The sequence below is a fragment of the Dermacentor albipictus genome, chromosome 10 (assembly GCF_038994185.2).
Source record: "Dermacentor albipictus isolate Rhodes 1998 colony chromosome 10, USDA_Dalb.pri_finalv2, whole genome shotgun sequence".
Taxonomy (NCBI): Eukaryota; Metazoa; Arthropoda; class Arachnida; order Ixodida; family Ixodidae; genus Dermacentor; species Dermacentor albipictus.
This window is the reverse complement of record NC_091830.1, coordinates 91,048,180-91,074,042: the sequence shown is the minus strand read 5'-3', so window position 1 is coordinate 91,074,042 and position 25,863 is coordinate 91,048,180. Positions and strand designations below refer to the sequence as shown.

At 45.1% G+C, this 25,863-nt stretch overlaps 1 protein-coding gene across 1 annotated transcript in view; it reads left to right on the top strand.

Moving 5' to 3' along the window:
* The first annotated feature begins 13,908 nt into the window (after positions 1 to 13,908).
* LOC135918154 (monocarboxylate transporter 12-like) overlaps positions 13,909 to 25,863 on the top strand; it is a 41,751-nt gene continuing 29,796 nt past the window's right edge. Inside the window, exon 1 of the mRNA XM_065451811.1 lies at positions 13,909 to 13,963. The gene's annotated coding sequence lies outside the window, so the exon portion shown is untranslated. The remainder of the gene's footprint in view (positions 13,964 to 25,863) is intronic.

The following is a 25,863-nucleotide window of genomic DNA, read 5'->3' as shown; positions in this document are numbered from 1 at the left end:
CGACATATTTCACAGGAATTATTTGAATTTCATCTCTATCCGTACTGCTGCAGTTGATTAAATTTATGATGATCGAAGTCATTTTCTATACGGTGACCTGATGGAGAAATAAATATTTATCATTCTTCATAATCACATATTCACATGCATCTGGGGAACAACCTGATCTACTCATATTTGCAAAGAAAACATTGAAAGCATCGGCCACTTCATGACCATGAAAATATTTGCCCTTAATGGCAAGTTTCAATATACAGCCACGACGATTACTTCGACGCAGCAGTGTATTTATGTTTGTCACAAAGTAGCTCGTTCGGTGCATTTCTGACATCCACGAAAGGCGCAAAGTAGTCTTTAGGTGCAATGCAGGTTAATTAGTTTCGATATTCTTTGATATTTTGATAATTAATTACAAGTAATTAAGATTACGAGTGTTTAGGTCTTGAAAAGTTGTCTGCAGAGCCAACCTTTTCTTTTCATTCATTGATAGAGTTTGTGTGTTACCCATGGTTTCCATTTTTTTTCTTTTTCTTTGGCGTCTTTAATAGTAAACTTTAAAGAATCCATAAAAGGGTTCTGGGCGTTGTCCGCATACTGTAAATTGATAACCTTCCGCCAGTCTACTTGAAGCAGCTCTATTATATGCGCGTTAAGAGCCGTGTTAGGTATTGGCTTGTAAGATGTTTCAGCAAGCGAATGTTTAGGAATGCCGCCATATCTTAGGAAAAAAAAAACAGCGAGAAGGTTACTAATAGAACATGATAAGGCACCAGCTTTTATGTCTCACAATGAAAAACTTGTTATTAACATATCTAGTACTGACAGGCATTCAGTTGGTATTCTCGTGGGTTGACTAATAATCTCATCAAACCCATTTGACAGCAGAATAATTTTACATTTGTACTAACAGGAGTATTGTTTCCCATATCAATGTTGTAGTTCCCCGTGGCAACCAACTTTTACCTGCTCTCTACAACAAACAAATAAAGCTTTTATTAAATTCAAGAAGTGCTGAGATGTGAATACTTGGCGGCCGAGAACAGGCCCAATATGATAATTTATCTGCAGCTAGACGTAACTCTTCGTAATCGGGCGTCACAATACTGAAAGCATTTAGTGGTTCGCAGTCCATGTGCTCTAGAGTTAGAAATGCAGCAATAACTCCACGACCGCAAAGACAGTTGAGATAATGTGTAATATAGCCTTCCATTCTAAAGACGTCACTGTAGGTTCTCCTCCACGCTTTACTGATCATGATCCCTGAGAAATAGAAAAAAATGACTACGAAATTATTCTGCGAGAAATGGTTTCTTCCGGAGAAATCTGGCGCTCAAGTACGCGCATTTCAGGGGATGAGATCTAACTTAAGATATTGCACTGTACGAGTCATCTGGCGAATAGAAATTATGGTCATGCATCATTTTATATTTTTGGTCAAGGATAACACCGGAAGTTCAACGGTTTATAATGGCTGTCCTATTCGAAATAAGTGGGCTCGAACTATTTGTTGAATTTGCCTCATGGTGCACGCGCCAGTGCAAAGCGCAGCTGGTTTTGCAACACTACTTTGACTAAGCAGGGTGCCGAAACAAGGAAGCGGGGCCAAGCGGTGCGGCAAAGTGGTCCAATTCGTCATTGCTGCTGAAGTGACTATGCATCCTATAGAAAGTTGCGCAGAGGGCGCATTGACATAACATCACGGGGAGAAGTGCGATGGCAGCTTCAGTTTACTGCGCCTGCCTGCGTTACAGGAGTGTTGCTACGAAAGTTGTGATTCCCAGGCGTGCGTTCATAATCGAATATATCCAGCATATAAATAAAGCCCCATACTGAGGCCTACATTGTCGTTTTCAACTGTACAGGCACGGAAGTAGACTTATATGACGATTCCCTTGAACACTCCCCAACAAACATGTGCCGTAAAATTTGTGTGCATCCTCTGGAAAATACGTACCCGAACAAAGATCATGCTTTCTACCGCCTTCGTGCTTGTGACATAAGTAGCTAACAGCTATAGGCGGTGACCCCGAACTTGTGAATCTTTTCTAGATAGGCAATGTTCTCGTCATTTAGGTTCAAACATTGCGTTGTATTTGCGTTTTCGTAATGAATACTTCATTTCTACCATATTTTTTCAGCTTCGCCTGGGTTGAGAAGGCGTACACTAGTCGAGTTCTCGCCCAGTAAGTTTCCCTTACTCTTTAAGAAAATGAGTTTGTCCGTCATGGCAATCAAATCGGCGCACCCCAGCACAGCAGTTCACAGATCTTTACAGGTCACTATAGTAAGTACATATGTGTCCAAGTTCTAGTAAGGGTTTCAAATGTGTCCCTGAATCAAAAACTCAGATAACCCAAACAAGGACCAAGGCGATCATCCCAGCAAAACACACAATATACTTAATGCACGCAGGACAGAAGAGCGATTAGTAAACACTTTTTAAAATAATGAAATCAAAGCAAGAGGTAAAGAAACACACAATCCTAAAAACAAACATACAATATGGCTCTATAGAACATCCTCGTGAGATGGAACTTGCGGTTGAGTCTGAGCTAAACCAGTTCACCATTGCCTGACGGTGGGGGGGGGGGGGGGGGTGGATGAAGTACGCGCTGATGTTTTCACAAACACAAAGCTGGTTTCAGAGACGGTTCGCTTACAGCTGATTCGAGGTAGTGTCCGGCCGGCTGAAAAGACACCATTCCCCTTTTAAAGGTGGGTAGACAATTCAGCAAGGGAGTACTGGCGCCTGGCCGGTGGCTGCCACCTACCTCCTGTATGTAGCCTGACTGCTTGCCTTCAGCGCACGAGTGCTTGAGTCCGTTGGCCTTGTGGTTCAAGGCATGGTCGTACCCGGTCGGTTGAAGGCTTCTTATCTCGGGCCCGCACCCTGGCAGTACGTCTTCAACTTCTCGTGTGGTGTTCGATCTTGTACCGTGGTTTCCCTGCGGCACCTCTTTGAATCCAGGCCATCACTTTTTCTTCTCTCGTCTTTTTTGTTTTTCCCGGATCGGATATCTACAGAACTTCGTGTCTGCCATGATTTGTTCTTTGAAGACCCTGGCATATTCGAGATTATTTCCCTTAGTTTTTCTCCTGCACTGCCTGTACACGCGCTTGTAATTATAATATTACTCAGTGTGTTGTTTATAATTTCCATACTATGGCCTATCCTGAACAAGGGGGATAATTTCCGAACTGTCGTCGATTCCTTACAACAGGGGCTTGATCAAAAAGTGTTTCTACGTGTTGAATATGATGATTTCTGTACAATACCAAATACTCACAAGGGGGCTTGGCCAAGAGGCGGCCTCTGCATATTGTGTCAGCGGCGTCTCGCTCCTTGCGATGATCGCCCTTAGTTGACAATTGTGCTTTCCATATCATGAAACATACTCGAAGTGGGAGATTGGTCAAAAAGCCGCTGGTGCTACTAAAATAATAAAAAGAAATGATGAAAAATTCAAGGCAATATAGGATGTATCGCATTGCGTAGATCAGGAGCGCGAGAGCCCATTTGTGTGCTAGCTTTCATTACGCTGAGACGCAGGCATGAAATGGGATAACGAAATTCAGATCCATTCATCTCTATGAAGATAGCTCACCAGCGGAGCTGTATTTATGGCGATAAGTATGTTGGTAATAAATATGTTCATTGAAAAAGAACGACCCAAACACAAGAGATTTGCTTTTTCTGATTTTTGGTTGTATTAATAAATTGAAAACGATAGCTATTTTTGACTTTTACCCTTCTTTTGTTTGCTTTCCTGGATTGTTTATTTGGTCGTTAAGATGATAATCGCCTTATGATCGCTTGGATATACGGCCACTGGTTCTGTGGCAGTACTGGAAAGGTTCTTGGCCGATGTGAGGCGCATACACAAACGGCGGCACCCTGATGTGAGCATACATTGAATGCCGAACTATTCCAAGAGAAACGCCGCGAAGAAATTTCCGAAAAAGCCTATGTTGAAATCACCCACAATTAAAGTTGGAGTAGAGTAGGTAGGAGTGATCCAAACAAAGGTGCATACGCATGGCGTTTGTGGGGCAATCTTTGCCCGTATTACCTGCTGCCCGTCGTCGCCACGCACAATCGCGCTTTTGTTCACTGTGGTCTTCTTCGTAAACTCGCTGTTCTTCCGCAGTCCTTGTCGCGCGCGCCCTACCCATTGCACGGGTAAAAGGGGACTGAGATAAGGTTACGTGGTTTGCCTGTAGAGCCCGTAACATCAAACTGCAATCCATACTAAACAGTGTCTATTCCGGTTTTACATGTTCATTATGATATTTTTTATCACAATACGTTTTGGCACTTGTGATGAAAAGCAAGTGGAACTTCCCGGTGATACGCTTGTGCTTTATGCTTTGTCTATTTTGGCTCTGGGATAGCCGCCATCTTCTTTCCCTACCCACACAAAGCTCCAAACAGCTCCAATGTAAAAAAAACTAAAGAAGTTCTCAGCATTGCCTCCTAATGCGTAACCATTCTTCGGCTTGCCTGTGACTTCTATTTTGCTTAGCTTTGCTTACTTGCATTTCTTAGCTTATGCGCATCTACCCATGGCATTTCGGGTGGCAAAAATGCTAAGGCAGTTGTCTGATATTAGGCTTTATTAGGCAATTGTAAGATTTTATCACCGCATCCGTTCGCTTCAATGCAATTGTTACAATTCAGAAAGAACACCGGGCGTGAGCGCGCCTAGAATGAGCAGAGCGCTCAAAAGGGAACACCGGCTGCCACATTATCACGTGAGGCGTTGCGTAAGGAGAGAGCGCATCGCCGCGATGCCATGTCGCCTTCTCTGCTGTCACTCTCGTGTGCCTCTGTCATGCGCCCGTTCCTCGTCCACGCAAGCTCTCACCTGCGTTCTGACTGTGCCTCGGAGAAACCCAATGAAAACGTGCCAAGCATCTCAACGTGCTGGCTTGCTCTCGACGTGTTCGTAACTCGAAGGACGCTCAGCGGCGTTCAATTGGACATTGAGCTACCCCAAAATTTCAAGTTCGCCCCCACCGACATGTCAAGTTGGACCACCTCCAAATTTTAGTAAGTCCATCACCAAATTTCAAGTTGACCCAAAGGCATACTTCTATTGTCTCAAACCCAAGGTGCGAGCAAACGCGCCCTCAATATTTAGATGGACCTCCCAAAGCCCCAAAGACCCATACCTAAATTTACGTTGGCCCACATGCAAATTTCAAGATGGCCCACTCCAAATTTGTGTTGGCCCACCCGCGGATTTCAACTTGGCTCACCCCGAAATTTAGTTTGGCACACCCCCATATTCTATCGTGGCCTACGCCAAAATTAAGTTGGCCAGCTCCCAAATCACAAATTGGCCCACCCCCATATTTTCAGTTAACGCACCTCGATTACAAGTTGACCCACCCCCAATTTTCAGTTGGGCCACCCACATCCCCAAACTTCAAGTTGACCCACCGCAAAATTTAAATTTGCCCACATGCCCATTTCTAGATAGCCCACCCCAAATATTAATTCGCCCACCCCCAGATTTCAACTTGGCCCACCCCAAATTTGAGTTCGTCCAGCTGCGGATTTTACATGGTCCATCCCCAAATTTGGGTAGGCACTCTATTTTATCAGACGAGCATGCACTCTATGCATGTGCCCTGGCCAGCATGCTATCTGTAACACGTGGCTCTTATCATACAGCCGCCGGTACACTATATATGTTGGGAAGCAATCCCTAATAAACGTCCTTCTTCTCGTTGATTTCACGCTGCGTGTTCATTGTTGGACGCCGGAACATGGTGTCACAAGTGGGATTGCCCTCACGTATGCAGTAACACGCTGGTGGAAGGGGCGTCGCTGTGCACTGGCACCATGGATTTAGTGAAGCCACCGCAGCCGCTGGTGCTGTCCGGTAGCACCGCGAAGAACTGGAGCCTCTTCAAGCAGCGGTTCGAGCTGTTCGTGCAGGCCACGGAGCCGCCGAAAGAACCACGGACGCCGGGAGCTAAGACCGCACTGCTGCTCACCGTGGCCGGAGAGGACGCCCTAGAGGTAGTTAACAATTTTTTATGCGAACAACCACGCTCTTCCTTGCTGCGCCGGGCGCGGCAGCGTAGCAACGGTATGACGTCATAACAGCTGCAAAGCGGACGCTTAAGCTTCGCCTTCAAGAGTGGAACGCGACAGCGTTCCACTCTTGAAGGCGAAGCTTAAGAGCAGGAAGGCCTCCAAAATTGCAGGAAGTTGCAATTTTGGAGGCCTAAGTGACTCCATGGTCAGGGACCAGATTGTCTTTGGAACAAAGAATGCGAAGTTGCGTGAAAAGATGCTGAATGTTAAGCACCTTGTGTTACTGAAGGCGGAGGAAATTTGTAAAGCTGAAGAGGTATGCGCCAAGCAAAACAATGTATGGGTTTAAGCGGAGCAGCAAGTAGCACAAATCAAAACGCGCCAGCAGGGCAAATGATCAGCTTGTGAACAATCTGTAGAAGGCTCGGAGCATGAAGAGGCTCAACGAGAACAGGTAGTGGCTCAGATCAAAGCACGAAGGCAGTTCAAGTGTTCTAAGTGTAACCTCTTCCACGAACGTGGCAGATGCCAAGCATTCGGCAAAACATGCTTTCGGTGCCGTGGCGTTGGCCACTTCTCTGCCTGTTGCAGAACAGTTTCTCAAGTGAGCGAAGTACGTGACGAGCAGGAAGGATTCGAAATCCTCGACGTCAGCACAGGCAACAGAGCCGATTGGGTCGTCCAGGCGAGACTGGCTTCCCAACTAGTGTCTCTGAAAGTAGACACAGGTGGCCAAGCGAATTTGTTGCCTTACTCCGTTTTTGAAAGACTCAAAGCGAAGTCTGCCTTAAGAGCAAGCCCCTCCGTGCTCTGCTCATACACCGGCGACGTTTTAAAAGACAACGGGGTCGCTACGCTACAAGTGGCTGTGAACGACCGAAGTGGGTATTTCGACTTCTTCCTTTTAAAGAAGAGCAGCCAAGCCATACTTCGGCTGTCTGCAAGCGAAGCGCTAGGACTAGTGTCTTGTTCTGTCAACGCTGTGCACACGAACAGCACTGACCAACTGGTCAAGGAATTTCCCGAGCTGTTTCAGGGCATCGGCTGTCTAGCACGCCAGTACCACACGGTTCTGCGGGAGGATACAACACCGGTAGTCCAGCCGGTACGACGGGTTCCCTTGGCGTTGTCGCTGACACAAGCACCGATAATTGACGTTATCGCTGACACAAGCACCGCCAGACTTCATTTGCTGACTGACACAGCGCGGCGTTCCCTGTTTCGCGCTCATGGAACAGGAGTTTTCATCCTATTACCGCATTCCGGTGCGGTAATAGGATGAAAGATATAGGTGCAGCAGCAGTGCGTTCACGATAAAATGTTTGCCAAGAACATTCAAAGCCACACGCTCATTCTTCACGTCGTTCCTTCAATATTTTTTCAACGTTTCTTGACTCGTCAGTATGGAGTGAGGACACCAGACTTAACGCGTCTTGCACCTGCACGGATTCCCTTATAAGTTTGCAGGTTTGCACTTGTGTGGTATGCATATCGCACAGTATATCACAGATACCGAAAATGTATAAGATTGTAGCCTACTTATGGGTGATTATTGTGATCATCAGGCTGGCTACGTCTACTGCAGGGCAAAGGCCTCTCTCATATTTCTCCGATTAACCCAGTCATGTGCTCTCTGCGGCCACGTTATCCCCGCAAACTTTTAATCGCATCTGCCCACCTAGCTTTCTGCAGGCACCCTGGCACGCTTGCGTTGTCTTGGAATCAAATATGTTACCTTTAAGGATCATCGGTTATCTTGCCTTCTCATTACGTGGCCTGCCCGTGCCCTTTCCTCTTGATTTCGACTAAGATGTCAATAACCCGCATTTGTTCCCTGACTCACTCTGCTCTCTTGTCAGCCATCGTTACGCCTATCACTTTCCTTTCCATGGTTTTCTTCGGCGTGCCTAATTTCAGCTGAACCTTTATCATAAGTTTTCACGTTTCTGCACGCATGTAAGTACCAGTAAAATGCAGCAGTTGTATACTTTTCCCCTGTGGGTACACTTCTTGGTACCTGGTGTAGAATTCAGTGCTCAACATGTGAGCTGGTGTTCCACTGAATCAATAGGTGTCCATTATGGCAGAATGCATACCAAAAAGGAGGCAGCCTCATAATACACCACACATTGAGATAGATCACTACATTCGTCAAAGAGCATTAATGAATGAAAGAAGCTATACCTTAACACAATAAATCGGAGAATAATAATGTGGCGGAACACATTTGGCAGGCACTCTCATATTATGAAATGTAGCTTGGCAGTATCCCTCAAGAGGAAAGTATAAATCAGCTGCATATTGCGTGTAATAACCTGTGGTGCCGAGACCTATAAAAAAGGATTGAAATAATCCTGATGACAGCACATTGAGCAGCTAAAGGAAAATTATTGGTGAGAAATCAAGAGACGAGAGCTATCGGGTCAGGCAACAAACAAGTTAATGATATCCCAGGTATAATTGAGCAGAAATGGCCATGAGTAGGGCATATGATTCGAGGCAAGGTCACCGATGGTATTTTGGGACAATAGAATGGGTTCTATGAGAAAGGAAATGTAACAGAAAGTATTAGAGTGCTAGGTGGTGGATGAAATTAGGAAGTTTTGCGGGGATGAGCTGGGCGCAGCTGGCACAGGACAGAATTAGAGAGATATTGGTGAGGCCCTTATCCTGCAGTGAACGTAGTTGGGCTGAGGAGGTGTGAAGTTATGGAACACATTGTCTCAGATAGAAAAGCCATCATTTGAGTATTTTCCTGTGCAAAGCAATATGAACTACATTAACAGCTGCTTCTCTGTCTTGAATAAATAACCATTGCATATTTTTGCTAAATACATGAAAAATCTGCAACTAGTAATCACGTTTACTTTTTAAGGCGATGATAGCCGCCTCCATTTTGGAGATGTGCTTGTTTTCCGAGAAACTTCACGAATAAGACTTAACATTTTCAGAAAATGCGCAACTTTTACATTCATTTTGAACTATGTACATAACGTTTCACGAGCGTTCTGTAGTTTCCTGATTTCCACTCAGTACAAGTAATCTGTATTAAACAAGAAGACTAGGCTGATGACTTATAACATACCATGTATTCTCATTTAATGGCCGCACCCAAGTAAAAGCCGCACGCAGCAATGTGTAAGAAAGAATCCCCCAAAAGATATTGAAGGACTGCCCGTGATAAGACGCATCCTGGATTTTTTAGAAGATTGGCAGTGTTATTTGTTGTGTTGTGTGAGAATTCCGAAGCTTTTTTTCTTTTAATCGATGGAAGAACAAGACAGGCATGCCGAGTTTCTGGCACCTCTTGGTAGCAAAAGCACAGCCTCCGAGATTTAGTGGTCGCCTCCGAGACGCTGCCATCGCTGGTCTGTGGGGCATCACCATTTAATCCAGCCGGCAGGTGACGCCGTACACGGAAACAGGCAAGAATAGCCACAACCCGTACGAGCGTGTACTGTAGTTCTATAAAGGCAAGTACCCCAAAAAATATTTATGAAAAAACATATATATTTCTCCGTGTAATGGCCGCACGCCCGATTTTCACTCCAAACCTCGGTAAAAAAAAACTGTGACCTTTACACAAGTAAATACGATATTTTAGAAATTTCTATGCATGTGGCTATCCTGGGCACTTTATTGGTTGAACGGAATGCTGACTCGCCCACGCAGCACTATGTATGACTCCAAGAAACTATAAGTTGGCTGCAATATCACATACTCCGGGCGTCAGCCAAATACCAGTGGGTATATTATTCTAATATGACACCTGCTCTGCACGTGCCAACCCACAAGATACAGTGCGGATGAAAAACAAAGGTAGCGAAAGAAATTCAAATTCAGAACATCGCCGCAGTACAACTTGCCATAAATAAATAAAAAAAAATGGATGATAATTGTGAACGTCATCCTTGCATTTGCTGTCGCTAAATGATTTGTCCCTTCTCGCGCAAACTTCACCCGTAACGTACCTATTGGTTTCTCTCATATGCTCTCATTCGTTTCATTCCAAACTCATAATAAACCAAGACGCATTTATTTTAGTTGGACCACTCTTTAATATAATGTGAATGTAGAATGCTGTAAGCTATAAATGTTTTGCGCATTTGATGGAATAATATGGCTTTACAAGGAAACAATTGCAGCAAATAATAAGAAGCAGAGCACTGGTATTACGTATGGCTTGTAATGTCCTTGAATAGACGATGTCCTGCTGTTTCCAGGTCATCAGGCGTCGAGACTCAAACTAGCGAACAGGGGCCCACACGCTCAGATGAAGCAGGCCTAATGCCATTCGCAACGATTTCATCTTAGGCAAATTCGGTGAATTAGCTTGTACTACACTAGTAGGCGCGTTCACCGGAGGACAACTTAGGGAACATGAACACACAGACTTGACACCGTACCTGTTGGTACATGTGCTCTAGGTTGTTCACGTCTTTTTCTCGCGCAACGCCAATATCAAGAGAGCAGTCAGCAAGCAGCACTCTAGATAGCGTCAATAAAATAATCAAGATAGCATTGCAGCACGACGTGCAGTGGGGGCAAGGTAAATACCCATGGCAGTGAAGCTTCCATAGAAATCCATACGTCCAAAACATGGCGGTTTACCGGCGCTTCCTGAGGCTCCTTGCCACCTGCGTCACGAGGAAACGCTACCGCAGGAAGGAAAAAATGATGTGATGCCATATCCACAAAAACGGAAGTGAAGTCATTTTCGTCCCAAAGGAGAAAAATTTACTTTGGTGGCCTGCCATTAGCACTGTAGAATGACATGCCCCACTGTTCGACTTCGTCGCAGTTTCGAGCTTTCAAGGCGTCAAGCGAGATAGCATCAGGCGAGTGGTACGGTTGTCGAAACTGTACGCCCGCACAAAATGTACTTTTTTTGGAGACCGACGAAAGCTTTGGGTGTAGGTGGTGGTGGTGGTGGTGGTGGTGATGTTGAAGCAGGCGGGGTTAGCCTGGCATACATAGCCGGCAATTGTTCCGCCTGATCCTCCTTCGAGTTGAGATCAGGGGTGTGTCACCAGCTGTCGATGAGCCCCGTGTCTTGCAGGAAGGCTATCAGCAGTCGTTGCGCTCTCTTCCTGATTGCCGTGGGCCCTCCGGGGAAAACAACGTCCTCAAAGGTCCTGTGCGTGAGAGCGCTTTTTTGTAGCTTGTCGACCATCGCTTTTCTTTCTGTGTCAAACTGCGGGTATAGCCAAATGAAATGTTCGATGTCGCTTTGGGTGTAGTCTGCTTGGCTCATAGCATACGCTAAGAGCGTCGGCAAGCGCGGGTGCATGAAAATAGCTGAAGTAAAAAAAAAATATCCGGTGACCGTAACCAACTACTTTTGGCGGACAAGGTTACGAAACGATGAAACTACCCGCACAACCAAACCCAGACTAACGTTGGTAAGAAAAACAATACAACCTGTGAGGAGGACGTATTGTAACAGGTGTACTTTAGGAGCGCGCCTTCGTGCGCACTTCAAGAGCTTCACCGCGTTGCAGATGATAGCGGCGTCATCGCTCTTCTTATGGAGGGCGATGAAAAAAAAAGGTATTTAGTGATAACGATAAATAAATATAGCTGTCTTTTCGTTTCTCGCCACTCCTATATAAAATTGGTTACGCCTTTTATTCACGATGAATTAATCCAACTGTGCCTCATTTTAATTTAAACCGTTTATTTTTCTTTCCCAAGCTTCTTGCCTCGTCACACAGTCGCACTTCGATAACTGCTCCCATAACCACGTTTGCTGCTTCGGGTAACAATTTGTTTTGAACCACGTTTCAGCCGAAGCTACGCGACCTATTTGGATCGACCTCGGCTGGGGAACGCGGAAAAGAAAGATCTACTCATGCGTTTCCAAAACCTGAAAATAGAGATTTAAATTTGGAGGACGACAAGGATGTCGGCTTATCTCTTTAGGATGCCATCGTGAGGGTCTGCTGAGGCTCGGGAACCTGGCGGGATATCCCGGATAATGTGATCTCGGGTAGCGACGAGAGGCAACGCAAAACGTATTAGGCAGAGGCCTAGTTAAGCAAACGTTTTGTACAATTCAAGAAATTCACATCAGCCGGAACATTGGTGTGCTATGAATCTGGACTTCCCTATTGATTTAGGACGTGAAACGCATTTGTGAGAGGTTAGCATTCGTAGTCATCTGAGAAAAAAAAAATCCCATGCAAAAGCCACATGTAAGAATATCATCGCCAATATCTTTGGGAGCGTACTAGGCGCGTTACATTGCTACTATTGTGCGCAACAATTTGCAACAAAGTGAATACGTGGCGGCCCGCAAGATTCTTATTTCCTTTTACAACGGGTTTAATTTTATGGCACTAGTACAAGTGACACAAACTTTCGCAATCTCCAAGCTTTCCCACCCAAACATTAGAGCAACTGCGGAGGCTTTAGCCACACAACCGACGTGACCTACCAAAACGCGCATTATCGGCCATGGAAGTATTCCAGTTGCTCGGTGATACACAAATCGATTAGATCTCCTACACCATGGGGAGGTAGAAAAAATGGAACCTCCTTTTAAGAAAAACCTATCAGCATAACGAAGCGCACACTTATTACTGTGAGAATATTAGGTACTCTTTTTATTTTGATGTGTATTCTTAGAGAACAACGACAATCACTGGTACATCGTTAATGCTGATATAAATGGCTGCATAAGCAGGTTCTCATGCTTCGATGGTTCCGCCATGTACGCGGCGTGAAACACACCCATATAAATGTAGAGATAGTAAAGGTGAAAGAAAGCGTGGTTTAAAGGGATCGCATATGCAGCGCGGATATCTTCGCCACTACCAGGCAGGGCTATTTTTTCCCCGTTCTATACGTTTAGGAAGGTAGCCTTATCAATCAATTAATGATGGCGTTCAAAGTCACAAGCTAGCAGGCACTTCGAGATACGACTGCAAGGACATGGAATAATCTTGTCAAGCTCACACTTTTTAACGCACAACCATTGTCTAGCACTCGAGCACGGATTGCCTTCCATTCACATCAAAACGAGGAGTTCCAAATGTTGAAACCTTACAGGGCACGTCATGTGTAATGCGATAACGCAACGCCAGAGATATTAACGTAATACAGAGGGTATAAGACCTGGAACACTCAGCTTTAACTCCAACGTGATTTTATTATTCCGGCCATATATGATTATTCACTCTTCCTTCCATGATCATGTATATAATTTTCTTTGGATAGAATTAGGGGGAAATCAGCACAAATAAGACCGATGGTTTTTCAGTTAATTGTTGAAGGTTTAGCATCGTAGGTATCAGCAAAAAGAGCTATATAACGACAGCATGGGAACTAGACTACAGGAATAATTTGGCGGTAGACGTAAAACACGTACTTTAGGGAATTTTATTAGCAGGATACAGTTTAGGCAAACGATTACACAGGCTCAGCTTCTCTCTGAGAATTGAATTTCCGCCAAGGAAGATGCTAAACAAGGCTCAGTGTTGTTATCCGGCCTTCGTTCCTTCGTCAGCTGATTCTGCGTCACAGCTGTTCCCAGCTTCGCCACCAAAACACCGCGTGTTTGCACAGCGGGTAGCCGTCCGTCAACGCCGGTCATACTATAATGGCGGACCGCAATGCATCCTTTTTAGCCCTGAAACGCGCTATGCCCTAATTATACCTGTGCACTGGTGCTCGGTCATGGAACAAGCAGCCAGACACCGCTGTCGCGTTGTGAGAGTATTTCTGGCATGGCATGCGGAGGTTACTCTCGCAATCCTCCTATTTGCACTGGAGCGTTTGTAAGATAAAGGCGGGTGGGCAATTTACAGCGCTTCATATTATTCGCGTTTTACGAATCAGCGGGTCTCATAAAGCGGCACACTCGGCAAGGTTTGGGATGAAATGTGATTGTCGGACAAGGATGTACACGCCGTAGTGGTGAGCACCGAGTTATGGTTTTCGGCTATGTACAGGTCCTAGAAACCGTACGGGCCGGATTACGTATTTAAAAGCTGAGTTGAATAATTTGAGCAGTTATATTGCATTAGGATTCAAACATCCAATGTGTCGACCATGGAGTAATTTATGTACTTCATAATTTACGTGCAAGAAATATTGTTTGCAATATTTAATTCTCATACACTTGTCGGATTATCGGGCATCAGTGGAACGCGTACATGAGAAAACAAAATACAAGGCGAATTCCCATTTTAAAATTCACTGCTGCGTATAACAATATTGTGAAGTACAAAGGTAAGCTGTTTGGTTAGCGTTTTTCCGAAGAAAAAAAGAGCGCCAGAAACCGCGTAAGCGAGATTACGCGGACGCACTCCTAGCTACTAACTGTTGTATTAAACCAATGATGGGAATATATGCACTAGAGGGAAAGCACACACTACAGGAAGCAAAACAACAAAACCACTACAATGATATAAATGATTTGATAAAATAGGGAGAAGCATTATCGAGAAAAAGATGCAAGATTTCCCAGATGTAAAGCATGTATTACATGAAACTTTTGAATTATTTGGCTTTATAACGTATAGTGTCCCGGCAACAGTTGTCCCCAATTTGTTCACCATAATGTTTTTTCTTAGGCTTGCATTTTTAGATGCCGCCAGTAGGAGTAGTAACGTGGAAAAACTGTATGTGTCTGAAGGGTCGGATGCCAGGCACGTGGTAGCAGTTGAGAAATTGGAAGAGCTCAGGAGAACGTGCATATATATATATATATATATATATATATATATATATATATATATATATATATATATATATATATATATATATATATATATATATATATATATATATATATATATATATATATATATATATATATATATAAATGTTTATATGTACATACACCACCATGTACACCATGTATATATATTGCACTACTGACGGTTGTTGCGCTTCTGTCATCGGAGAGGCACCATGTGTGTCGATTGAGCTCCTGAAGAACACGCCGCAATGTGGTGGACACGGTTTAATTATGAATTCGAAGCGCCAAAGAGCTGCCAGGTATTGCTAACGCATTTGTCTCGCATCTACGCTAAATTTCCACAGTATTTGTTTTTTTTTGTAGTATTGCTTTCATCGTGTGCATATTTCTACCGGTGCAACAAATTACAAGAGCTGGTCGTTAGTGCTGTGTAGGTGCTCTCGCACTAGCACTATTCCTCGTGTAGCATTTTCTTCATGAAAATTGGAGTGTTTCATTGAAGGAATCATTATCTTGAGTCCGCAGAAATTTTAGCGCCCACCTAGATTAGCATGAGAAACTTCTCTTAGACTCATTAGGGTATAGAAGAGGCATTATACATTACTTATTTATTTTTTTGCTTTTTATGCGGACGTTGATGTGCAATGCTATCAACGGTATTTCGGTGCAACGAAATACACCTGCGTGTACGAACATAGCGATGAATGTGCAGAATTTACCCTTGCGAACGTAACGAGGGCGCCCTTCCCCGACACATGTTGCGCTGAAATTTCCGTTGTCGTTCGCTTGTTTTGTGGCCAAGGCCTAATCCAGAAAGTGAGTGCGCCTCTGACGTACACAAAGCGAACGAGTATGCTTATACGGGATACAGCAGCATTTTGAGAAAAGTACTCGGCATTTATGGCCACTGCGGCCGGTGACAATCCTCACGTCAGTTGTTTTGACCACACGTCAGCGCAAGGACCCCACACGGTGAGTTTATTACTAACAAGACCTTGATACGCAGCACATAATATAACAACTCAATCCAGTGTAATCGTTAAATAAATAGACCTTACATGAAATATGAAGACATGATTTGGTTAGGAGCTTTGAAAATCATACAATAAATGTGCTTAAAACATATTTACATACTTCCATACAAGCATCACGCGATTGTCTGCGGCATTTAACGGACACATGCAAAGAATACTGCAAAGCCTGTGGAGCTTTTGATTTTACGCTACTGGAAATTTGATGCTACATTATTCGATTAAAGTCGAACATTAATAATAAAAAACGCATACATATACGGTTTTGAAGTATATTTACCGTATTTTTGAAAGGACAATATAGGGAAACATAAGGCTGAGGCAGATCGTTAGCATTGTTTGTCTAAAGGTTTCTCATCGTTTTTGTGCACCAATGTACGGCTTTATCACGTGAAAATTTTAACCGAAGGCGCCGCTGCGCCTCCCCAGTTTGAAGCCCATAATAGATACCATCAAGCTGCGATGCACCAACAAAGGTGCCATCAAATTTATTTTACATTTTCGCAATTGTCGTGCTTACATTATCTGCGTTGTCGAATTCGTTATTAGAGAAGGGAAATCTTTCATTCTAGCTCAAGTTCAAATTTTTTCCCAGTGTCATTTAAGTAACTGCGCTGCTTTCTGAGTGCGAAAAATCCACCTATGCTCACGATCTACATAATGGGATCGAGGAACCCAAATATCTAACTACAACTTTATCCTCGGCTAGTATTCAGTTCTAGCAATAATAATTGCACATTCTAAAAGAACACTCCTCTAGTTTTCCCTCGCATTGTTTTGGGGGACGGACAGAGCTAGCACAAAGTTCCGGATGAAGTCGGTGACCGTAGTTATGGCCGCATGGAGATTTCGCCTGATCTCGTTGACACCCGAGACGACTTCCTGCAGCAATTGCGACACGCCATTGGCGTCATTGAGCCAGCGCAAAAGGGAAGCCGATGTTCCAGCAGGGATGAAACCCGGGTTCCACGTTATAAACGAACCACCTCACAGACTTCCCTGCGATGCCAGACGAGTGCCGCACTGACAGTCACGGCACGAGGGGCACCGAGAGTGTGCCCGGTCTGCACAGTTAGTGTTGTAGAGGCGAGGTAGCCTACAATGTAGCTGAGGAGCTTGCCTTGGACGCCGAGATCGCGAATGGCGGAAAGGAGACTTGTGGACACATGAATACAGGAGGTTACGATGACAAAGCATGTTTTCGTCATTTCCAATCCTAGGTCCAGTGAGTGCTGTAATTCTCTGCAAAATACGCTCTGTACGTTGAGAAACAAACCGAATGCGGACTGTTTTTTTTTGTTTGTTTTGCGGGGAGCCTGCTCCAGAGTGGCACGACGATTGCGAGGCACTCAGCTTGTTATCGCAGAGAGCGAGAGTCGCCTTGCTTCGGGGAGGATAGTGCCAGGGGCAGACTCAATCAAATCGAGCCGGTTGTCAGCCATCGCCTCCAAGGTTGTCACCGCCGTTTAGGTGAGGGAAATCGGCCTGGACGAATTTGGGCTGCGGAGCGGTTCGCCTTCTTGCAGCACATGCACAGTAATTGCAGTGTGCCCGATTTCCGAGAGGCACCAGTTGTGGGCGACTTAATTTTGAGCATTGAGCAAGCAGCGGCGCTGATCAGCGCCCACGTGTCGCAGCATTTTTGTTTGCAAACCATTCGGCATAGGGATCGCTGAGCAGTTTCTTCGGCTGACCAGGCGTTTCGCTTCGTACAACGTCAGATCACCGTCACATAAGGTGAGTGCCTCGATAGGAGTGTCCCGTTACCGCTGATGTGGCCAGAGGTCTCAAATATTGGGGCGGCGTGAGACACTCGAGGGGGTGCCGCGCTTGTGGGCACGATGTTGAGGCTCTCAAGAAATTAGCGAGAAGCTAAGCTAGTTCTAAATTAGTGATTTCACGCGGCAGTGCTTCGTCCGTGATTATGCGGCACAAGGCACCTTGGGGTTTAAGAGAGTCCTCAAAATAAGCCGCCCATGGTCGCGATTTCGAGCGTTATTTAATAATAATAGCATGGAAGGTGCTTAGGGCCGCGTGTGCAGAGTGAGTCATATTTACTATTAAAAGTTCAGACAGCTAAGTGGCCGCTACGGGTAGCTTGGCGCTGAACGTGGCCACTAGTTCCCTAGCTTTGTGAACCAAGCACGCAATGGCAAGGGGCACCCATGTGGTAGCCAAGCGTGCGCATTCGTCGAATTGTCAAAAAAGTCAAGTGCTGAATTTATACGGCAAACTAACGCGGATATTCCGTAGTAAGAAAATTCTTACACAAAGCTCATATTCAAAAGCTAAAAAAATTCGTAAGATCTGAAAGTTAGTGATGCTCATCACTCCGGAAATGAGTGCCGTAGTCGACAAAAGGCCTCTATGTAGCACAGTAGTGAACTTCAGTACTTGCGCCAAAAGTAAACGTAAGTCGAGTCACAGAACCTAAAGGGCCCTCGAGGTTGCCGACGTAAGAATTTCTACGAGGGGGGTAGCAGCAATAAAGTTTCCCATTACATTAACTAGAGGGAATCGTGGCGCTGATACCCATCGTGGTTGCTTAGCGGCAATGTTAGAAGGCTGCTAAGCACGAGGTTGCAGGGTGGAATCGCGGCCCTGACAGCCGTATTTCGATGGTGGCGAAGTGCGAAAACGTCCGTGTGGGTATAAATTTAGGTGCACGGTAAAGAACCGCTGGTGGCCCTCATTATTCTGCAGTCACCCAATACGGCGTGCCTCATAATCAAATCATGGTTTTAGCATGTAAATACACATAATTTAACATTCTGGCTCTGACGCGAATTTGTACGAATGGGATTGCGTATGGCGACTTCGAATTGTTCACGGCTAGCCAGGACACCTTGAGGACGCACTTGGCTAGCACCATTCCGTCTGTCACAATGCTTCAATTCTTATAAAACTGCACGTACAGGGCTGTTTTGCGTTATGATTAGGCTAAGCACGTTTTCAATTAAGGGGAAATGAGACATTCACCCAATTGTAGCAATAGCTACAAACGAAACCCATACGGGTTTCTCGAAAGAAAAGCCTCGCAGTCGAAGAAAATATCGTCCTGGTCCGGGAATCGAACCGGAACCACTGTCTTTGCGGGGCAGCCGCTCTACCATCTGAGCTAAGGAGACCGCTAGCAGATGGCAGGGCGAAGCCGAATTTGTGAACAACTCGAAACAAGGCAAGGGTTCGAAGTAATAGTAGTAACGCGGAGGAAGTAACGCGGAGTAGTAATAGTAACGCGGAGAGAAGTAATTAATGAAGGGAAGATGAGACATCCACCCAGTCGCAGCGACTGCTACAAAAGAAGCCCATACAGGTTTCCTTTGTAGCAATTGTTGGGGCCAAACCATACAATCAGTCTCTGGCCCCCAACCATTCATATGGTTGGGGGCCAGAGACCACATGTTTTAACGTTTTGACTGGTTGCGCGAATGAACTCGCTTTGTTCTCGAAACGATGATCGGATAACGGCTTTGGCTTTTAGCTCAAAAACACTTGAAATAATTTTATGCTTAAAATGACCAGACTTCACTATCACAACTTGTTGCTGTTGGATATGTCCCTCTCTTTTTGCATGCTCGTAGCCTCAAGTTTTTAGATATGTCTGATAGTTTCCTATCCTATAGCTTACGGTGGAAGCGAACGCATGCTTCCGGCGGATGAAAATCCTGTATACACGAAGCGAAATATAAAAAAAATAAATGATTAATCTAATCACGTATTACCATTGATACGAATATCACTCAGAATATTCCAACAAGAATGATGACGTGATATAAAACGGACCTCATGAACGGAAAGAATACTCGTCGCCTTTGTGCACTTCTAGCGAAAGCGTACGAATACTTTACTGTATCGGTAAGAACTTTTGAGCGCCCACCGCCTATCGGATTAGTCTGTACCTCTCTATTTTCACGAACTACACGGATACATGTCGCCAAGAGTGTCGTGTAATAGGTCAGCAGCGTCACCTTTCTATGCGACCTGCGATTTAGCATTAAAAAAATTAAATTATGGGGTTTTACGTGCCAAAACCACTTTCTGATTATGAGGCACGCCGTAGTGGGGGACTCCGGAAATTTTGACCACCTGGAGTTCTTTAACGTGCACCTAAATCTAAGTACACGGGTGTTTTCGCATTTCGCCCCCATCTAAATGCAGCCGCCACGGCCAGGATTTCATCCCGCGACCTCGTGCTCAGCAGCCTAACACCACAGCCATTGAGCAACCACGGCGGGTGCGATCTAGCACGTAGAATTTGACAGCACCTAATGATTTCTGCCTTCGAAAGTGTTAAGGTGCCCTTCGGTCTCAGAAAAAATACACCACATAAGGCACCGCCTCATAATATGTGTTATGCGTGTTGGCCAGAGACCAATAAGATTTTCATATTTCTAAATCGCGATTTCTTCCAATATTCACAGAAATTGTGAACTTACGGTATTTAAAATATATAAATAAGCCCTATCTCTTTAGTGATGCTACGGGAATGTCGGGCCCAGAGGATCGAGCAAAATACGAACACGCGCATGCATGCACGACAGTACGCGCTCACGCACATTTGCATATACAGGGTGTCCCAACTATCATGCACCAACGTTTCAAAATGCACATATGCCACTAGCCTGCACAAAGCGAAGGCAACGTTTCTTCCGTCGCTTGGAGATACTAGGAGTATTTGTATTGCACCAAATTACATAATTAGTCTTAACTATATATTCCACTTGTGGAATATTATATTTGGATGAAAATTGTCAGTTGCAAAACGGGCAGGGCGGCCTAAAAAATTCCGTGTACATCCTTCTATTGCTGAATACGTGCTATGCAAAACTGCTTTTCCTAGCATGAAAGACACTTCGAATACACACAAAATTGCCACAATATTGGCCGCTCGACTCACTGGCCGTCTATTCGCGGCTTCTTTTACGCTCGGAAAAACGGTTCTATGTACCATGTATTGAGCAGAAGAAAGCTATATCGGCAGTGTTTCATGTTGCTCTGCCATTTTTTCATTGACAACTTTCATCGAATTATAGCATTATAGAAGCTGACTAAATAAATGGAGACTAATTATGTAATTGGCTGCAGCGGTGGCGTAGAGGTAGAGCATCCACCTTGCGTGCAAGAGGACCGTGGTCCGAATCCTGGTGCCGTGCAATCTTCCACCGGATTAAAAAAAGAAGAAAAAAATCCGCGTGTTGTCAAAATTACATAAACAGGCCTGGAGTGCAGCCTGATCCCGGTGACGAGAACCGGTAAAACCCTCCCTCACCAGAGCGGAATTGGCCAACCTGGTGCTGTACTTGGCCACCACCTCCTATATGAATACAACAACCAAACCCCGGCCCTCAGTCCCCAGCAGCTGCGAAGCAAATGACCATGGTGGCGGTCAGACCTGTGACGTAGCAGAGGGTGCTAAGAATCCCTGTATCAGCACAGGCCGCCATTGGAATCTGAACCTGGCAACGTTTAACGCTAGAACGTTATATAGTGAGGCGAGCCTAGTAGTGCTATTGGAGTAATTAGAGGGCAGTAAATGGGATATAATAGGGCTCAGTGAAGTTAGCAGGAAAAATGAAGCATATACAGTGCTAAAAAGTGGGCACGTCCTCTGATGCAGGGGCTTAGCGGAGAGACGAGAACTAGGAGTCGGATTCCTGATTAATAAAATATAGCTGGTAACATACAGGAATTATATACCAAAAACGAGAGGGTGGCAGGTCTTGTGAAACTTAATAAGAGGTACAAAGTGGAGGCCGTACAGGTCTAAGCCCCTACATCTAGTCATGATGACCAGGAAGTGAAACGCTTCTATAAAGATGCGGATTTGGCGATGGGTAAAGTCAAAAGAAAATCCACTATACTGATGGGCAACTTCAATGCCAAGGTAGGCAAGAGGCAGGCTGGAGACTAGTCAGTGGGGGAATATGGCATAGGCTCTAGGAATAGCAGAGGAGAGTTATTAGTAGAGTTTGCAGAACAGAATAATATGCGGATAATGAATACCTTCTTCCGCAAGCGGGATAGCCAAAAGTGGACGAATGGCGAAACTAGAAATGAAATAGACCTCAGACTCTACGTTAACCCTGGCATCATACCGGATGCGGACGTGCTCGGCAAGGTGCGCTGCAGTTACCATAATATGGTAAGAAGACGAATTAGCCTAGACTGAAGGAGGTAACGGAAGAGACTGGTACATAAGAAGCCGATCAATGAGTTAGCGGTAAAAAAATAAATAGACGAATTCAAGGTCAAGCTATAGAACAGGTATTCGGCTTTAATTCAGGAAGAGGACCTCAGTGTTGGAACAATTAACGACAATCTTATGGGCATCATTAAAGAGCGTGCAATAGAAGTCGGTGATAACTCCGTTAGACAGGATACCAGTAAGCTATCGCAGGAGACGAAAGGTCTGATCAAGAAACGCCAATGTATGAAAGCCTCTAACGCTACAGCTAGAATAGAACTGGCAGACCTTTCGAAGTCAATGACAAAGCGTAAGAGAGCTAATATAAGGAACTATAATATGAATAGAATTGAACGTGCTCTCAGGAACGGAGGAAGCCTAAAAACAGTGAAGAAGAAACTAGGGATTCGCAAGAATCAGAAGTATGCGCCGAGAGGCAAAGCCGGCAATATCATTACTAATATGGATGAGATATTTCAAGAGGCTGAGGTGTTCTATAGAGATTTATACAGAACCAGTGGCACCCACGATGATAATGGAAGAGAGAATAGTCTAGAGGAACTTTAAATCCCGCGAGTAAAGCCGTTAGAAGTAAAGAAAACCTTGGGGAAGACAGCTGGGGAGGATCAAGTAACAACAGATTTGTTGAAGGATGGTGGGCAGATTGTTCTAGAAAAACTGGCCACCCTGTATACACGACGCCTGATGACCTCGAGCAGACTGGAATCTTGGAAGAACGCTCACATAATCCTAATCCATAAGAAAGGGGACGCCAGACTTGAAAAATTATAGACCGATCAGCTAACTGTCCGTTGCCTACAAAGTATTTATTAAGGTAATCGCAAATGGAATCGGGAACACCTTAAACTTCTGTCAACCAAAGGACCAGGCAGGATACCGTGAAGGCTACTCAACAATAGACCATATTCACAGTATCAATCAGGTGATAGAGAAATATGCGGAATGCAACCAACCCTTATATATAGCTTTCATTGATTACGAGAAAGCGTTTGATTCAGTCGAAATCTCAGCAGTCATGGAGGCATTACGGAATCAAGGTGTAGATTAGACATATGTAAAAATATTCGAAAATATCTGTAGCGGCTCCACAGTCACCGTAGTCCTCAATAAACAAAGGAAGAAAATTCCAAAAAAGAAAGGCGTCAGGCAGGGCGATACGATCTCTCCAATGCTATTCACAGCGTGTTTATAGGAGGTATTGAGAGACCAACATTGGGAAGAATTGGGGCTGAGAGTTAAGAGAATGTCTTAGTAACTTGCGATTCGCTGATGATATTGCCTTGCTTACTAACTCATGGGACCAATTACAATGCATGCTCACTGACCTGGAGAGGCAAAGCAGAAGGGTGGGTGTAGAAATTAATCAGCAGAAAACTAAAGTAATGTTTAACAGTCTCGGAAGAAAACAGCAGTTTACGATAGGTAACGAGGCTCTGATAGTGGTAAGGGAATGCATCTACTTAGGGCTGGTAGTGACCGCGGATCCGGATCATGAGGCTGAAATAACCAGAAGAATAAAAATGGGCTGGGGTGCGTTTGGAAAGCATTCTGAAATCATGAATAGTAGGTTGCCATTATACCTCAAGAGAAAAGTGTATAACAGCTGTATCTTACACAGTATTCACGTACGGGGCAGAAACCTGGAGGCTTATAAAAAGGGTTCTACTTAAATTGAGGACGACGCAACAAGCTATGGAGAGAAGAATGATCGGTGTAACGTTAAGGGATAAGAAAAGAGGAGATTGGGTGAGGGAACAGACGCGAGTTAATCACATCTTAGTTGAAATCGAGAAAAAGAGATTGCCATGGTCAGGACATGTAATGAGGATGGAAGATAACCGATGGTCATTAAGGGTTACGCAGTGGATTCCAAAGGAAGGGAAGCGTAGCATGGCAGAAAGTTAGGTGAGCGGATGAGATTAAGAAGTTTGCAGCGACCACATCACCACCATTAGTACTTGACCGGGGTAGTTGGAGAAGTATGGGAGAGGCCTTTGCCCTGCAGTGGGCGTAAGCAGGCTGATTATGATCATGATGAATGATCTAATTAGGCGGAATTCGAAAAACCTTGGGTATGTCCAAGAGACCGCAAACAATATTATCTTCGTTCTGTCCGGCTACGTGGAATATGCATATTCTTAAAATTCATGATGTTCCAACTATCATATTCATGATAGTTGGAACATCGTGTCTCCAGTGACACTGCGCGTCACTGGAGACACATCGTACTCGGTAAAGACATATGAAGCATAACAATCATATAGATGTCGCAGCGTTTTGTATTTAATACGCAATTCGGGTAACAACAGGCAGAAAGCGATGATTAGACCAGGAAGAGAAGAAAACGGCAACTGATGACAGCAACCTTCGCTTTATGATTGTCTGGAGATGCTAATTATAAACTACCGTTTAGCATAAGCCTTGAGAAAAAGGACGCCGCTAACGTCTTTCTCTCACTAAATCTAATGTTCTTTCTATCTTTTACAGTTTTATCTTAAAGCGCCCCTCACCAGGCCCCCTAGAAGTTGTTTGTTATACGGTGGAAGTTGTTACGTGTCCTCTAGGGAGCTTTCTGCCGCAAAAAAAAAAATTCAAATCGGCTCTATAATAGCCGAGATTGAAATATTTGAGTGCCACGAACCCATGATTTCAGCAGGCGGGCTCCACTGCATAGCGAGACTCCCTCTCCACTCGCCCCGTCTAGCCTTCGCAAGCGAAATTCCTTATCTCCGTTCTCTCATGCTGAACTTCGAGGATCGCGTGGCACATACGTCATGGACCCGCATTACCTTTTGTTTTCTCCTCGCTTTTTAGAGCGCAGCTCTTTGGCGTCCGTTCCTGGGTTTCGCGTCGTCGCCGTCGTCGTCGTCGTCGTCGGCGGCCTCGTAACCAGCTCCGCCCCCCTTTCATCCCCCCAGCGCTAGCAGCGACCGACTGATACCGCTGGATGCCGCTGACGCCGCTAGAGAGTGAAGATAACGTGACTGCATAGAACGCCGTCGCCGCCATGCAGAAAGAGGAGGAAAGGGTCCCCCCCCCCCTGGTTCTTAGCGCTGCGGAAGCGAGGGTATCATATTGTTTGTGTCGGCATCGGCGGCGTTGTCCCTGAAACCAACTCCGCAGCTGGGGTTGACTCACTATCGGCGTCAGCGGCATCAGTCAGTCGCTGCTATCTCTTCCCTCCTCCCTTTATCGTGTTGTCCGCTTGCTGCACGCGCTTCTGCCCCCATCGTTTGCCGCTGGGTGTACACGCCGCCCCCTTCCCACCTCTTCCTGCGAGTTTCCGGTTGTCAAAGCGCCGGCTCGAACTTTGAAGTTGGCGAACTGTGCGCCGCAAAGTTGCCCAACGGCTTGCTGGTAGTAGCTGCCTACTTCGCCCCTACCGCACTCACGAAAGACGTCGTGCACCTCCTGCAGCTCGCATTAACCGTCCATCGATCCACACCGATGTTAGTAGTGGGGGACTTTAATGTTGACATAAAGACAAACAGCAATTTCCTAACACTTATGCGGGAGAACATCCCGTTCCTCTCGCTCGTAACGCGTCCCACGGCTGTGACAACCTCGCGAGGCACTTGTATAGATCTCGTCTTTGAGAATCAAGCATTGGTGTACCAAGTCGAACATATATCAGTATATTTCTCCGACCACAAAGCTTCCTTCATGACTGTCAAGAACTGTTAGTGGAGTCTTTGTTAAAGGAATACGTGTGAAAAATAAAAAAAAATTCTGTGATAGCGCTTAGATGTGTTGCTCGATTTCTTTGCCTCAATCTATCGAAAAGGTGAAACAGCTTATTTGCTGCGCTCAAATTTCGCATTAGGAAGTAACGTAATCATCGGTAATTTTTTTCCCCTTCGATGCTCATTTCCGC